The following is a 13,799-nucleotide window of genomic DNA, read 5'->3' on the forward strand; positions in this document are numbered from 1 at the left end:
ATCTTCCCATATTAAATTCCTTGCATCTGTAAACACCTTCGGTGAACTATCATGACTGACACTAATTTCCCACACACACAAAACACAAACTATGAATGTAACAAGCGATTTTTTTAAAATCCGATACATTTCATTCAGATAGAAAAAAAACCTGTTGCATATCTACCTTCGAATTGCGCAACATTGACAAACTTACAGTTAGACGAGTGGGTGAACAGCTTCGTTTGTTTGAAAGTATTTAAATTACTTCGTAACATATTTCACTCGGGTTATAATTGATGAAGAGTTCTTTCTCCGGAAGAATATACCATTAATATTAAGGTATAGCGCTGTCTAAAACTTATTTATAGTAATCAAAATTTGTTACGTGCGAAAATTTGTTGTTTTTGTTGTCAGCAACGGATATCACGGGTAATTAAATCTTGTTTTATTATTGTTATGGCGATATCCAAATAGTATATAATTTGTTATACAAAGAGGCTAGTCCTCACGCAGAGGCACAAAGTGTGCTTGTTAACGCGACTGGTTGTGGGTTCGACCCCAATCGAGGAAATGAAATATTTATTTAAGTTTATATTTTCATTTTCTTCATGCTCTGGTATCGAGCGCGACGACTCAACTCACAATGCCTCCAGAATTCGGCGGAAAGTGAAAAACTGAGTGTCTTAACACTAGGTTCCCTCTGCCTACCCTGCTGTGTGCATTTTCGTTGTTATAAAATATATTTCAACCAGTCAACCAAATAACACAAATTACTTTTAAAAATAAATATAGTTGCTACGTTTTTTGGAGAGCAGGTACATGACATTACTCGCGCTAGGTGTAAACTGATAGAAGACACACTTCGCGCCCTTCATTATTCTATTTTACACTGTAACCTGAAAATATAAACAAATACGTCCGCACTTGTTAATGATGTGTCCTGAACATGAACACGAAGCAAATTTACGTCAATAACTTACTTTTTGAAGCCAATCGTGGTACGAGGGTGTGACTGTAGATTGATAGGTTGTGGGTTCAATTCCCACTCGAGGATATTAAATATGAAACATTTAATATTTTCATTTCTTCGCTCTGGTGTGGAGGCAAAGCACGACGTTTTGTGCCGCCAACATACAACACGTAACGCCTCATGAAATCGGCGGTAAATGGGGAATGGTAGTGTATTAACACTAGGTTCCCTCTGTCTACCTTGACATACACAGGATTCAATGTGACGCTGAAAAAATAATTATAACTCTACTTTGCATTATAAATTTATTCTTTTTTCCGTTATTTTGGAAATCAGCAATTCTCGAACTTACGCTCCTTTCGTGATTTATCTTTGTCAGCTGGATGTTGCGTCACATCATTATATCTCTACAGACATTTATCACTTGCCAGATTTTCATTTCAATTTACACTTAATTTCCAATTTGAAACACTGTGTGATGAGTGGCGGAATTCAACGCCCCGCTTTGTTTTTGTCAAGTAAGGAAATGAAAATTGGTACGTTTGGTGAAGGAACCCACAATCATCATCGAGCTTAGAGTGATGGTGTCCCAACTCAATTACCAATGAGGGCATTGGTATTTTTCCTATGTTATGAAAAATAATTTTAATTTCAATTATAATTAAATTATCCATGCATTATTTTTTATTTCTCTTCTAATTGTATAACAAAATGTATTAATAGTATTTACTTAGTTTGATTTTCGAATCGAGAATAACCCCTAGAAACATAGGTTTTGTTGATTTTATGTTATGATACTTAACTAAAACTTGCATCGTTCAAACTGCTGCTACATTTGATTAACGACTAACTATACCACATTTCCAAAGCAATTAAAATTGTAATTCATTTTCTCGCTTCGGTAAATTTTATGTACATATATAATAATGAAAACACATATACACTGATATTTTATATAGGATTTTTTTTTTAAATAATTCTCATATAGAAAATACACTTATATATAAGTAGATTAAATCTTTGTGGTTTGCTTAATAAATAACCTAGCAAGCGTCAAATTTCAACCAGTGCAGCAAGCCGACCGCCGTGTGTGTAACTATCTTAGCACGGTCATTAACCTCGCGAATACTAGAATAAACACTATAATTTACTATTATAATACCTCATGGCTCTTCCGTACTTCCTTCCATTTCAGACAGGTCGTTAGTTTCTCTCATTACTACAGTTAGCTAATTATAGATTTTCTTATTTAATGGTAAAGCTGGTTGTAATTTCTAGTAGCTTTAAAGTAAATGCCAAAAAAATGATATAATGTTACATAAATCCTAAATTGTTAAAGTGAGACAATTTATTGCTTTTAAGAAAATATTAAAGGAAAGCGAGTGGAAAATGAATATATACACATTTAAGATGAGAGGGATTCCTCTTACAATCAAATTGGACGATTTTCCGGCAGAAGTCATTTTCGAATAAAAATGTTGGAAAATCACTCACGTACAATTTAAATGAAAACGTATTTTCAAAATTTCTTCGAAAAATAAACGATTCTTATATACATTAGATATAGTTAGTACATGAAGTTACGTAAACACTAATTTATTAATGTAAGTACCAAATTATTGAGTATTTTATATGACAAAAATAAAAATAAATAATTAAAAGGGCATTACGTGACCTACTACTAGCTTTTATGTTGTTTATTCAAATAATGCATTATGTCGGCGACGCCCAAAAAATACTTTATAAAAACATTTTATTCAATCATAATAGCCAGATGTTGCAATATCAATTGAGTTTCATTCATGCATAACGCACACATGGTTAACAATTCGTACAATTATCTCTTAGTCGGCTTACAGATAACGCTTATTTATGAGAGTGACGAAAAACATTGCTTACTATTAGCCTAGTATACGAGTATATATATATATATGCTGCGAGCCAATTGAATTTACTTATCAATTTTATTAAAATATTAATATCTTGCCCTAATTCTTGTTGAAACATTAATATCCAAATTATTGTATTTATATTAATTATAGAAATTGACACGTACATTAATACAGCATGGAACTAGGTTCTATTTCCATTCGGCGGATTTCCGTTCCCCGTCTACCTAGCGAAAGGTCACTTTCTCTAATTTCCACCTGGAAAGATCGCCGCCTGCCTCGAGAATCGAAAATTTGTACATTTATAATACAGTTATAAAAAAATACATATTTGAATTTTGTGCATATAGTGCAAGATTATTATTATTTTAAAAAAGGTGATAAGCTTATAATATAAGCGTTAAAGCCTATATTTGATATTATTATTCATTTGACATTTGAATGACGTAAAATATCATCCAATGGGGGGTCATGCACGAACAACCGATGTTCGCAGTCTCTATAGAAAGCAAATAATAGTAAATGATAGAATATGTGCATGAATAATAAATAATAGACGTATCAGACGCGTCAGTGCCGTCTGTGTCGTTCAGACGTTTTTTACCGCAACAGCTGGACGGGCACGTGTCCGGAATATAGATATAAACTTTTCATGTAAATTCAATTTTTGAAAGCCATTAGGAATAACAATTAAGCGCGTTAACAGATAAAAGATAGATAAACTTTATAATGTAAGCGGTATAATTAAAGTATTGTTATTTAGGTTTAGGGTTTTGCTATCGTACTGTTCTACTTGGGTGGGCATTATACATTTGCAATCCTATATGTTGATGTTTACGTAATCAAATTCTATATTAAATATCTATGCAGATAGTAATAGGGTTGTAATTCTTTCTTTATTTTTTAGATTATTACTTAGTCTTGTTTTAATAGTTAATTAAATTGTAGTCCGGTTTAAAAGTAACATTACTTTTACATTAATAAAACAGGAATTGTGGTAAACTAGCGACTTTTTCTGTCATTCACGACCATATAAAAGTAGAGTGCTAAGAGCTGTTGATTTTCTCCCTTTGATGGCAATTAAACCCAGTTCTTTAAATAACGTGTTTTGCTTTGAACACGTGCCGCCTCTAGCCATACAAAAGACCTGTCAAGATTTAATGATTATTTTATAGAGCGGACCCCCTCCGTTGAGAATTATAATGAATGTATGTTACTCAGTCATCGTAATAAATATATTACCATTTTAATGCAATTTAACCACTGGACCAAAACAACACATTAGTGGTCAGCGACTTTATCGTTACAAATACTTAGTTTGAAATATTCTGTTACAAATAAAGTACTAGTATTGAGGTTTTTAAGTATTTTAAAAATGATTTAAATTTGTAGGTATTATATAATATTTTCATTTCCAAACAATAATCTTGTTTTTATTAAAAAACATAAAAGTTAATAGATATAAATTGTAGCGAGAACACAAAAAACAACAAAACTTCGAAAAAAAAAATCTAAATCGATCGACCAAAAAAAAATACTTTCTAAATATAAAATCTGTCCATTATATCAGTTTACAAGATTGCAAATCGGTAACATCTGCCCACAGCATGTGAATAAACATCTGCGAGTCAATCATTTGAGAGCCCTAGAGTCGTGACTGTCCGCGCTTATCTTCCCCCATGATTTTAATTAGGCTCTATTCACTTATCATTGCATTCCTATTAGAAACGGTTAACGTTTTCATGCTCGGCTACGCGGGCGCTGACACCGCTATAATTCTTCATTTCTTGATACAAATTAAAAATAATATTTTATAATATATAGTAGTTGATATTTATATTTATTTTACAGAATAATAAAACAGTCTTTTTTCTGTTTCAGGTAAGTATAGCCAATTGTTGATAAAAAATGCAGATAAGTACCTACATTCTTAAATATTATATAATATTCAATGAATCAGTTCTGTAAATAGAAAAGTTCCAGAAGTTTTATTTAATAATTACAGATAGTTAGAAAACTGTTACAAAATAATTAATAATAATAAGTAATTTTATTGTGAACTCACTCACTCACTCACAATTCAATTTGCTCTTTAAATTATTATATAAACTGTAGAAGTCTAATTTATTTTACATTTGTTTCCTACAGGTTTAAAAAATTCTTAAATAGTCGCTTTTTTATAGAATAAGTTCGACATGATAACGAATTTGCTCACTTTAATTAAGGTCTATCTCCTGACCCTTCATTTATGCCGATGGGCACAGCGACCCCATTGCGAAATAAATTGCTCTCCGCCGCGTCTTAGCTGTCGGAAGTTAAAAGCTCTTTAAATAAATTATTTTACACTCTTGTTCTCTACTATACCTACTTGCATTTGCTTAAAAATATTACCTACTAATTAAGAGTTCCTTGAAAATATTACATTTACATTTTACAGTATTAATGTCGATCGATATCTTTATGGAAATTGAGATAAACGTTTCAAAATATTTAAATAAGATATTTTGCTAAATATTCGAAAAAATTAAGGAAAACTTCGATGAATGGATATTTAAAAATGCCAAATCATTATTGTCATTTTTTATAAATTTTTCTTTCTTTTGACTTACAATCAATAAAAATAATAATTCTTATACAAATGATATATAGGTACGATCAAAGAATAAGTATTTAACGTTAAACAATATAACTTGCTTATCTCGAGACTACATCGATATCAGTCACGAGTGGCGGCAATACAGAAAGGGCATGGAGGAAGCGTCCGTTTGTATGCATAGAAACGGCAACTGAATAACTTTCATACCAGTCCAAACACCACGATATCAATTATTATAATTTACTTGAAATTATTAATAATCACTAACGAAAATAATTAGAATCTGTCCTTTAAAATAGTTTATTTTGAATTATTAGACAACGAAGCTAATATTTCTTCGTTTAGCTATACATCTGTATCATTTTGTTTTAGAAATCTAATTAAATCATAATATTATAAATTCGGCGGTTTTATGTATAGGTTGGTTGCTAGAAGAAGAAACTATTTCATTTTGACATTTTCAAAATTCTTCCTGTGCGAGCTCGGCGTGATCTCCTTGACCTTTACTACCGGGTCGATCGTCTTTAAATGTTATAGTCTAAAAAGCATTCGAATATTTCAAATATATACACTATAAAAGTGTCTGTTCTGTTCTTCAATTGTGGAATTTCGATTTTTTTTTGTGTTTAGTGAGAACATAGTAGATTTATGTGAAAACATAATAGGATAAGCAAAAAATACCAAGTGTCATGACACTCCGTTCTCCAAAGACAGTACTTTCTCCACAAATCCGAGACACTTTAAGTACCGGAACTCAACGACGCGTTTGGCGCCCTCTAGACACCGGAGCGCAGAAATGAAAATAATTAATTCCCTTACATAGGCATCGAACCCGCAACAGTCACGTTTACCATCAGACCCTGTTCCACTTCTGTCTTGTATATGGCAAATAAAAAATATACATAAAAGCGTTGATAACTACTGCGATAGCCAAAATATTTAAACGACGACTAAATGACATTATCGAGATAAACTTCAAGACAATTTGCCTTTTACGAGAGATAATAATTATCTTAATATTATTCTGTATACATTCTGATGTAAACGTTAAATCCTGCATACTTAAACCGAATTATACATAAAAGTACATTTCTCGTACTAATTAAAATGCCGGATAAAACTTGAACATTTTTTAATAGAGTCACACAGAGTACATAGCAGGATAGATAGAGGGAACCTGGGAACCTAATGTTAAGACACTTTCGTTCTCCATATTCCGCCAAATTCGTGTGGATTGCGTGTTAAGTGACAGAACTCAATGTAGTAATATCTTTTTTTTGTTTTCACAGTCTTTAAGAAGTTTATCCCCTCATGGTGGGATCAAGGGTAAAAATGTAATTTGTTGCTTCTTTCTTTCGTTACAATTCTCATTGGTACTTCATACAGTTGTTATTAATGCACTTATTAATTGTTACTAAGTTATTCGAATTATTTACCAAATAATACATCAAAATATCATCCTCGCTTGTATTTCTAGGGACCAGGAATACACAGCTCCTTCATCCTTTGTTGTGCGTAGCCAGCACCGAACGGAACAATGCTGAAATTTATGGATCCATGACTTACTGCCGTTTCCTTATTCATAACACTGTCACAAACAGTGCTATAACACAATTTTGTGTATTATAACACTATCAAATGCCCTTATATGGATATATTGATAGTGAATGAAATAATATCACAATCTATTAAAATTAATTTAGTTATCATACTTTTGTTGATTGAATACATTTTTAAAAGTTACTGTAACCTATAGTACGGTTAAAAATAGATATATATCTAAGTCATAGTCGTTTATTATTATCAATTCGACATTTTCTTATACATACGAGTATACGAAAACGATAGTGATAATAATGCTAATAATCTATGAACCAGTTTCACTTAATTTAACTTACATTCATCTTAAATATACTCGTATAAGTGTGACTAGTTTAGCAGGTATATTTATATGCTAAACGAGTACTTATATCTAGTAATGTTAATAGGACGATTTAGATGCGATTTTTTTTTGTTATGTTGGCAATCTTGGCATTTTACAGAGTGTAATTATAAATAGTAAGAAAATAATTAAAGTTAAATGGTGAATTTGATTTTGATATTGACATTTAAGTAAAGCTTTTGCTTTAATAATTTAAACTGGACGGTCGTGGCCTCGTGGCGCAGTGGTACCACGTGTGGCTGTAAACGTGAAGGTTGTGGTTGTTATTTATTAATATTTTCATTTCTTCACTCTAAAAGAGACAAACGCGGTATTGGATTTCGACACTTAAAACGCAATGTCTCAAAAACTGAGCTCAAATTGGGGAACGGAGTGTCTCAACACTAGATTCCCTCTACCTCTGCCCTACTATATGTAGGATCTAGAGTGAAGCGAAAAAAAAACAGTTAAATTTTTCTCAGCCTCGCAAAATGTCTGTTTCAATATAAACTCTTTTTAGAACCAATTGAAAATATAAATGGACAATTTGTTACTTATGCAAATTATTATTAAATAATGCCAGTGGGAAACGAGAGCTAATTTAGAGCGGAGCCAAAGCAGGTTTCCTTGTAGACGCACCGCTTTAGTAGATTGACCTTGCTATAACTACGCCAAATGTTGCTGGAGTGGCCTTGTTTTAAGCCACCACGACTTTAGTCACGCCACTCATTTGATCAGTCATGGACCTACTAGTATTAAACTATCATTATATAATCTTTAAGGCGTTGTAAGATTTTAAATGGCTGTCTGCTTTTGAATAGTCGTGTATTTTAAAAAAGTAACGCCTATAAGAACATTACACAATACAATTAATAATAATTGAGGCCAGTCGTGGCGGGGCGTCGAGTTCCGCCACTTAGTGCATCCAGAATTCGACGGAAATGTCTTAATGGGAACGGAGTGTCTTAACATCTTAACATCTTAGATTTCCACGTTCCCTCTGTCTTCTGCTATGTGCGGAATACCGCGTTAAGCTTAAAAAAACTTAAATAATTTGAAACATACTAAACGTTTACAACACAATGATACCTTTTCCTGGTGGTTAAGCAGAAATTTTATTAATTGTAGGTACAAATTAGGAATAGGCAATTTTATCTTCTATTTTTATGGTGTTAACTGTTATGTATGTTATAACATTTTAAATAATGACAACTTAATAACATAGTTAATAGGTAACAACGTGGAAATAATTATTTGAAACTGAATATGCGCAGGCGTGTTCCTCGATACGCCTACGAGCATGACTCACGTTCACGTGTCACAGACTTCCAGACGAGAAAACAAGAAGATACAAATTAAGTACAGCACTCCTTGTATAGCATATTATATGGCTGATTCATGAAATTAGTCTTCTTTATCAATTTTCATATTCCAAATTATTAATATCCAGAAAAAACAATTTTCAAAGTTCAGTTTTAGAAATTCTTATAGGTATATGTATACTTAAAACTTTACTTATTTTACGAACAAAATGTGGATAACAATTACCTACTAACTCATAAAATTTTATAACTAAATTTATACATATGAATTAGCTCTTGTTAATTCTATAAAATTAAGAATCGTTTATTTCCTGTATTGCAATATACTATTAACTTTAAATTACAACATTATGCAACGAGAAGTCTTCCTGCACGCTAAATGTTAGTCTCACCTTTGCTATCTTAGATCGGAGAACTTCCGCGATTAAGAAACAATTAAAATGTCTTGGGAACCCAAACAAGATTTATAAATTGTTTCTTTTTTTACTCAAATACAGAAACATCTGTATACCTATATAGAATTTAATTTTGAATATTAAATTCAAAATGACTTTATAAAGAAATATGTAATAATTCTTATAGTTTAAAAGTATAAAAGCCAGAAATATATAATTTACCTGGTTTCTAAAGAGATGCCTCTGTCTATTTATAAAGCGAGGGAACTGTCCTCAATTGTTTAAGTTGAGTATGCGGTAGATTGTCCCAGTTGCGTAATGCTTTTAATTTCCTGCTCTAACAATTATCTCCTTGACTTTTGACCGCTTTCACTGTCTTCAATAAGAGATTACTCAATATCCCATGTTATTGTTTTTCGTGCTCATTTCCTTATATTATATAGGCGAAATATAGTTATATCATAATATATTTTATAACTAGAAATTAATTTGGCCTAGTACCATGATGTTATACAAAAAAATCTTTCTACGTTTTATTGGACTATAAAAAACTAATAACTTCCAGTAAAAAACAAACTTTTAATTACCAAAAAAATTAATCATCGATATTAAAGTACCACAGCACATATATGAAATGCATTTTGAATTTCAAATTGTTAGGAAAAAAACATTGAAAGGAAAAAAAATAATACGCGTCGTGCTGAGAGGCGTGGAAAGGGTTGGAAATAAAATCACTCATAGTAAAACTGTGGGCCTTTGTTAATAGTCATTGCATTACGATTGCATTGAATTCTTCCATTAAAGAAGGCGTAGAGAGAATACTGCCACACTGCCTTGCGCTTTGCCTTTGTGCACACGTCCAAGCGCGAACAATGGCGTTTTCTTATCGACAGCTCTTGACAGGCAAAAGCTTTTTTGTCGCGATAAGGAACAGGCCGAAGAACTACATACGACCAGGTTGCTAAGATTTTGACCGTAAAAGCTTCTCTTGATTCGCACCTCACCGCAAAATGTGAAAGAACATAGTATTTGTTGGTTTGTTTCTTATTATTGTTTGAACTGAAATCCATAATAATATTTTAATAGAGTTGAATCCTAATAATTGAAACTTGATTTAATGGACCTATCATAAAATCCAAATTTAGCTATTTTTATTAATCCAAATTTAGCTATTTTTGCTTAACGCTTATTAAAGTCGTAGTAACATATGCACATCACACCTCAAATGCAAAACACTTAACCTGTCGCCACCTGCCTCTCGCTTCATCGGTGCTGTGCCTTAATTACACCAGTTCAGGTCAAGAGACCTCTCAGTTCTTTCTAGGTCGAATAAACTTTTGAAGCAATTAAATGTAACTCGTTTAATCGTTTGATCAATTAGCTTAACGTTTTCCACAACAATTTAAAGTGATCATACATTTTCCAATGGCATTAAAAATAATGCATCTTAGAGCGTATCAGATTACCTGACGCTTTTAAAGTGGTAGTAATTTGTTTAACAAAATGTTATAAACATAGACCACACTCGAGTACTGGAGCCTTGAGCTAGTCGTGGACTATAAGTCATCGACCGCACCGCCTCAATTAAGTCGGTTTGCCGAGAAAACAATCTTCTATGAAGCCATAAACTAATTTTATTTGTATTTTACTTCAATTGTTTATAAGTTATTAAAGGAGCAGGGGGGCCGTAAATCTTGCATGACATTTTAAAAGTTCGTATGAATAGCATGTGATTTAAATCTAGCCTTATAAATTATTTTATACATTCATTCATTTCTTGTGTAATTGGCATAATTAGTGATGGTGTTACCTAGAAACAGAATAAAATGCTGTATATGATAATATTTGATATGGAAATAATATTAAAACTAATTATAGAATTACCGTAATTTAATTAAAATACTTTTGAATTTCTTCTTAATAAGAATGAATAATTAAAAAAAATGGTAACCTAATATTTATTTTTTTATTATATATCAATGGTAGGTACCGTTTTATAACTTGAATTACTGCCACCTTATTCGTGAGTTGGCACGAAGCAAACAATTCTCAAGGGTGCATCGGAAATCTTGACAATTCTACGATTTGAAAGTCATTCCCTGGTGTGTATTAGTCCTCGTTCTGTTTTATGTTACGTTATTGAGGTAACTAGGTTTGAAGAATCAACTTAGATTAAATAAGCACCTTATTGTATAAAGTAGGTACCTCTATATGTAAATGTAATTGTTTGTATTTAATAATAATAATTATCAACTCTACCATATAGTTTTCTACTTGTAAGGAACGCTGGTAACGCCTAGCTATAAAAATACGGTTTTTAATGATAATAAAAATCCTGTCGAGCTTACTATGAGCTACTTACATCAACTATGTAAAATTTTTATGAAGCAACCTAACTTTTAGTATCCTGTATAAAATTGAAGTTAAGATACTTCTTTGTAATCTTAGTAAAAGTTAAGAGGATACTTAAACGTCTTAATTACAAAAGTTATATTTCCATCTTGAGTTTCTGTTTTTAGAATATCTAGCAAGGTGAAACAAACGAGAAGTCTTAGCAACTTGAAATATGTATGTGTTATACATATATTACACATAATCATCCGAATATTTAAACAATTCGTTAGTTTAAAATAAAAAAAATATTACATATAAATTATTTCCTTGAAATAAAAAATATTTAAAAAAAAAAAAATCATCACATAACAACAGTTCAAATAAAAATAATAACTTACTATTTTCACGCAAATCCCCCATAATAAAACACATAAGAGGCAATAATCATTAATAATAATCATGTTCCGTTTCTTTTATTGCGTACACGCCAACAGGAGTTATAGGATATCTTTCAAAGAAATAAATCGCCCCCCATTCCTCTATCCCGATTTGGTGAAACGACTTCTGAACCTTTGCGTACTGATTTATTTAACGCCATACTTGGAACTATCGACCGTAAGAATGTGAGCTACCGTTTGTTGGACCTATCCATTTTGTAGCTTATCAACCTATTGAATATATACGTTTTGGCCCGTTAAGTTATAAATAAGTATTAGTTAATTATTTACTGTATTTATCCTTTGATTTTGCATTTTTCTTATTTACAATTGAAGTTAAATAAAATATTTAATTGTATGATTGCTTAAGATACCAATATAATTTTGGTTTTAATATAAATTATATTATTATTTAATTCGCACTCGTACTAGTGGTTATAGAATGTTCACTTATAAACGTTCATTGCAAATAGATGGAAATTATAAGATTTCTTTATGCACTTTCTAGTTAATTTGTTAGCTAAGTAAGGCCTTGTGATTTTGAATGAGTGTTTAAAATTACCATAACATTGGTGTCATGTAAATTCTAATAGGTATATAAACATTTTTTAATGTCATAAAATTTGTGTATAAATGTATGAATTATTTCTTGTTTCCTTAAATAGCCCTTTTATAATTGTCTGTGACATAGATAAAATAATTAAAAATATATATATTTATTCATAATACAGCCAACATAACTTTCCGTATTTACCTACAAATAACTAAAAAACAAAACGGAATGAAATTCGATGGAATTAGTTGGTATCAGACCGTAACAATACAACGACGGATGGATTTAATAACCTTGATTCCTCTTTAGCAATTCACGATTTTAAATGAAACTGTTAAATACCTTTGTTATATTATTATATGTAAAAAATAAATATATAGCAAACAAATTAAAGATTAATATTTAAAAGCTTTTGTAAATTATATTATTATGTAATTTTTCATTTAAAACTACGAACAGTCAAATTGTTAATTGTTTCTAACGTATAAAGTAAAGTAAAAAAAAATACGTTACCAGTAAATCCACCTATTAACACATACTAAACATGCCAGAGTAACCGCGGAAGATGTTGAAAAGCGAAGGTGTTGAACACGAAGACCTATTGTTTGAGCCAACGCTAAACAAGTACGGCCATCGGCACTTCAAAGAGAACGTTTGTACCATGTTTAAACACTGAATAGCACTAAGGCGCTGGCCCTGTTTCATTTCCTGCACTATTTACTACGATGGAAGTGTAACATTTAAATTAAACGTGAAACTATCTTTTAGCATGGACTCGTTTAATATTCCAATAAAGAAGAAAAAAAAAATTAATTGAGCCCGTCGTGGCGCAGCGGCACAAGGTGTGACTGTAACGCGACGGTTGGGGTTCGATCCCCACTCGAGGAAGTGAAATATTTATTTACGTTTATATTTCCATTTCTTCGCTCTGCTGTCGATGCAAAGCGCGGCGTTGAGTTCTGCCACTCAACCAGCCTCCAGAATTCGGCAGAAAGTGGGGAAAGGAGTATCTAAACACGAGGTTTGCTCTGTCTACCCTGCTGTGTGCGGGATACAGCGTGTAGCTGAGCTGAAATTAAATTTTAATGACTATTAGAAAGTAGATTAGAAATATTTTTTCTATTGATGGTAAGTAGAGTAACATAAAATTTACCACTTAAAAAAACTGTGATAACGGTAAAGGTAAGCGCGTAAAATCTACGCTTATTCTTCAATAAGCAAGAGTTTGATGGTCTGCTGTGAATTAATAGGTAAATATAAAGGTACTTGGACTTGCGAAATTTCGAAACTGCTCTCACGTGACCGTTTCCCTTGTTAATAGATTTTGTCTTAACATAGGATCTCTGTTTTCATTTTAGTATATTTGGATACAGTACTTAATAATTTATGAGTTAAATTTA

At 31.5% G+C, this 13,799-nt stretch overlaps 1 protein-coding gene across 1 annotated transcript in view; it reads left to right on the forward strand.

Annotated features, from left to right (window-relative positions):
* The window catches only part of gukh (NHS actin remodeling regulator GUK-holder), a 46,199-nt gene that overhangs the window by 15,427 nt on the left and 16,973 nt on the right, over positions 1-13,799 (forward strand). The gene's annotated exons all lie outside the window — the stretch shown is intronic.

This window comes from Heliconius melpomene, chromosome 6 (genome assembly GCF_056956725.1).
Source record: "Heliconius melpomene rosina isolate 202511_hmr_F chromosome 6, ASM5695672v1, whole genome shotgun sequence".
Taxonomy (NCBI): Eukaryota; Metazoa; Arthropoda; class Insecta; order Lepidoptera; family Nymphalidae; genus Heliconius; species Heliconius melpomene.